Consider the following 4,129-nt stretch of genomic DNA (forward strand, 5'->3'; position numbering starts at 1 on the left):
CCCAAAGATAGATTTGGGTGTGATCAGTTTACATTCTCCTTCAAAGAGTCAAGGCGCAGCAGGAGAGATGCCGAGCCTCCAGCATCCTCCCTCTTCCTCCCCAGTGCGTTTCACAGAGACAAGGCTGGGATTTGCTTGGTGCTGCTTTCAGTCAACCACGGTGTCAGTAAGCAGGCTAGTAGGCCTCTGTATGATCCGGGCTGGAGCTGGATGGATGTGAAGCCCTAATGATTTGACATTTGTTTTAGTGCACCAGCTATGGCTCCATGTGTCCTTGGTGGCTGAGCAGAGAAAAGGCTGCTCCTGCAAAACAAAGAAGGTGCACGACTTTCTCTGGCACTGTGAGATCATGTGTTGTGCCCTGAAATATCTGCAGAGCATAAACTGCGTTCTTATAAAACGAGCCTACACATATAATACAAAACACACTGAATTCAGTATTTCTCATGCACAAAATACGCCCATTTATCATCCAGTGTTTTTAGTGTTTTTACTTAAATGCAACGACCATTTTATATATATACATATATAAGTATGAGCTGCATCCTGGGCTCAGGTGAAAATAATTGGTTTCCAATATAATTAAAAGGCAGTACCATAGATTTGAAATAATATTAAACAGTAAAAGTCAACGAATATGTAAAAATAGATGCCTGATAAAAATCTTAGCAGCTTTCTTCTATTTTAACCCTGTAATTCATCCCCCTGGTTTCTGGTCCTGTAATGTGTAACGCATTCAGACCCGGAAGAGCTGGCGTGCGCAGTAGGGTAAAGAGGGCGCCTTTGGTTGTCCCGTATGCGCGTGCAGGCTGCCCAGTAGCCTATATGCGCGTGTTTCTCCTCGCAGTGTGTTATGATGATGTGACTCTGGGACCGAGGGCGCGCACACCGCCGCCGCCGCCACTGTGTGTGTGTTTCCTTCTTCTCCGTCCACAGCTCCTCTCCCTCTCGCCCTCTCTTTCTTTCTCTCCCTCTAAATGCCATCGGCGCTTCCATCTTTATGTCACTCTTTCTTCACAGCTGCAGAAAAAGCCTCCGCCCGTCCAGCGTCCACTGCAGGTCAGTAAATATTTAGATTCGCTCTGAAGCCGGTGCACCCTAAATGCTCTGTCCAATAGGCTGCCTCTCCCCTAAATGACAACTCACTGATGTTCCTCCTCTATGAATGATGGGAAACTTTTGCTAACGAATGTGCAGCGTAGAAAATCAATGTTAGAAATCTGACCACTTGCAGTCTTAAGCGTGGGCTTTCTTCGAGCCAGAGACAAGCTACGGGTTCTGCCTCGGCTGTGCGTTCTTGCTGAAAGGGGGCTGTGGTGTTGATCATGCTGGCTACAGCGTCCACGGCCACCGCCATCGCTACCTTTAACGTTGACGTTAGCTAGAGTGTTTCTTGTTGACCTAAACATGCCGCTGTTTCTTTTAAGACAAACGAAATCGATTTGCTAATAATTGGCAGCAGCCTCCTCTCTGCTCATGCGTAAAGCACGACATGGCATTGGCATGTAAAAGCTAAACAATATTTACCTACCTACCTAAAAACCGGGCCCCAAAAGCGCAGATGAAGGTTTTCAGCGGCCTGTTACCGCCGCTCAGGTCGGTGGCACAGGCACAATCCCATACACGCCGTGAAATGGATCTGATTGCGTTGCCAGCGGGATATAAAAAAAGCAGTCGGGCTTGCTGAGGCTGCGCTTCAGCCTTATTAGTTTGCTCCATCTGGTTTGTGGTCGATAGGTGTTGATACAGCAGAGACTGAATAGGACGCCAAACTAAGGGCATCACACTCGCGCTGGCACGGGCCAACAGCTCCAGCAGGGCGCGAGAGAAGATCTCAAATCATATCTGAGTTTTCCTCGAATGTTTTTCAGAATACCCAAACCGACCTGTTAGGCTGTAATAATCATAATAATGTTAAAATAGTATAAAATCGTTTAAACTTGAATTAAAAAAAAATCTACCTCCGGTCTTCAGCGTGACAAAGACGTGCAGCAGGTGATGTGGTTTGAATTTCTTGTCAAGGTCGAGATTTTGTTCTGCACCTTATTGCAGGACTCGTGGATTCATTCTGCGCCCAAACGGAATTTGCCTAATTTTAGGGTTAATTACTTGGTCTAGTGTTTATGCCAGAATTCATCAATTAGCCAAAATGCCTTTGTTTCCGTGGGGATGCACAGGCTAAGAGGTGAACAGGCCCCGTGCGTTGAAGGAGAGATTACATCAGTGCGTCTGGCGAGAAGCGATACAGACACAGATAAGCATCGCCAGTCAGTCGACACACCGTTGTGTTTGCTTTTTCTCTCGTCGGGAAGAATGACACACAATACCAAGTGCTACTTTTTTTAACACACTAATAATAGACGGTTTATTTATCCCTCTCATTTGCATCATTCTAGGAAAAACCACTGTAGTTTTCAGGTTTCACGGGCCGGAGCAACAGAATCTGACGCCCTCGATTTGTTCTCAGAAGCCGAGTTGGTTCTCATGCTGACAGAGTAGCAGCCTTTTTCTTAAAAAGAATAGAAAGATAACAGATGAGTCACAGAGTAAGAAATGTAACAGCGGTGCTACGCTGCTTTCAAAACGAATAAAGGAGCTTTTTTAACTGTCAGATATTTACATTTACACCGTGACTGCCTGTAGCGATTTTAATCACCGGGTTACAGAGTTGGAGCAGCGTTGGAGCATTAATTATTTAATTATTTATTAATCATTCATGCCCCTTTTTCTGCTGAGGTGTATTTTTACCATGCACCTTTTTATTTTAATTTTGTTATCGAGATGAATGGTTCATATGAGCAGTGCTATTTTTGTACGGTATATGTAATGAATGAAAGTGTGAGCAAATGTGACACAGTATAGACCCGGATATTATGAGGAAACACACACACACACACACTCACACAGATTTTAAAATAGTTTCACTTACATGTGCTCCTGTGTGTTATTTATCTGTGCAGCGATTTAAAATCTAGAAATCTCTAATTATATTTTTAGTTTTGTTATGCTTGTTATAGAAATAGGCTAGTGATGTTAAATTAGTGTTTTCTATCTCTGTGATTTGATCTTTTTGACCTCTGATTATTCTACTGAGGGAAAACTACAATAGTAATTAACGATGAGGCCATTTACAGGAAGAAGACACACAAACACACACTGGTGTTGGAATCCTCTCCGTGTGGTAAATGTAGAAAACTGCCCTGTGTCGATTTTAATCAGAGCTGACTGACACACTGACTGAAATTATCTCCTGCCATCAAAACTGGACCCTGAATCAAGCTTTAGGCACAACAGCGCTGCTGTTTGTAGGCCATTAAAAAATAGAGCAGTGCAGGGGCTCGTTCACACCGACAGAGGAGGACAGCCGAGGCTACAGCGTCTCCCATCGTGGCGACAGTTTGGGATTACAAATGACAGCTTTTGAACAGAGACACTTTTACTCCGCGCTGAATAAGCTCCGGTGCTATTGGAAATCAAGTGAAGGGGTGGCTTCCATGTCCCATTCTCTAAGCCTCAACACATCCAGTCACGAAACAAAAAACATAATCAGGCTTTTAGGCTACATTTACCGTCATGCATTGCCTCCGAGCACCTATAACGGGTACTTTGTGGATAATGGCTCCGCGATACTTTTCGAGAGGATAATTACACGAGTCCGCTGACAGCGACAGCAGTTTGCGTCCACGTCTCAGGTTTGTCTGAGTGAGAAACGCTCCCTCTCTTTCTCTCTCTCCAGGTAGGGGCTATCCTGGAGAGGAAAAATAGGACGCGGTGCCAAGTGCGTGCTCGCCCGCGCCCAAGTGAGAGCAACCTCGGTATCAAAGAGGGGAGCATTTGGAATGTAGACAAATACGCACGAATGGAGCCATCACCTGAGTGCGTGGCCTTGTGGTTCACACTGTTAAAAATTGCCTTTGCTAAAACACAACTGTTGGCTCCTAATTGATTATCCTACTATTGATTACCAATCGTCCATTTCATGCCTTTTTGTGCAGCCAGTGAATTCAAACCGACCATCTGATAACACAGGACTGGTACAGGACAATGCTACCTACGTGGTACAAGGGCGTGCGCGCTCCCGCTGCCTACGCTCTGTGAGAGGGTTCATTTCCTGACTTTACACCGTGGT

The 4,129-nt window shown here is 45.1% G+C and overlaps 1 protein-coding gene across 1 annotated transcript in view; it reads left to right on the top strand.

The window, feature by feature from the left end:
- The first annotated feature begins 927 nt into the window (after positions 1–927).
- gata3 (GATA binding protein 3) overlaps positions 928–4,129 on the top strand; it is a 14,565-nt gene continuing 11,363 nt past the window's right edge. The window contains exon 1 of the mRNA XM_020613348.1: positions 928–1,059. The gene's annotated coding sequence lies outside the window, so the exon portion shown is untranslated. The remainder of the gene's footprint in view (positions 1,060–4,129) is intronic.

Source organism: Monopterus albus, unplaced genomic scaffold, assembly GCF_001952655.1.
Source record: "Monopterus albus unplaced genomic scaffold, M_albus_1.0 scaffold132.1, whole genome shotgun sequence".
In the NCBI taxonomy this organism is placed as follows: Eukaryota; Metazoa; Chordata; class Actinopteri; order Synbranchiformes; family Synbranchidae; genus Monopterus; species Monopterus albus.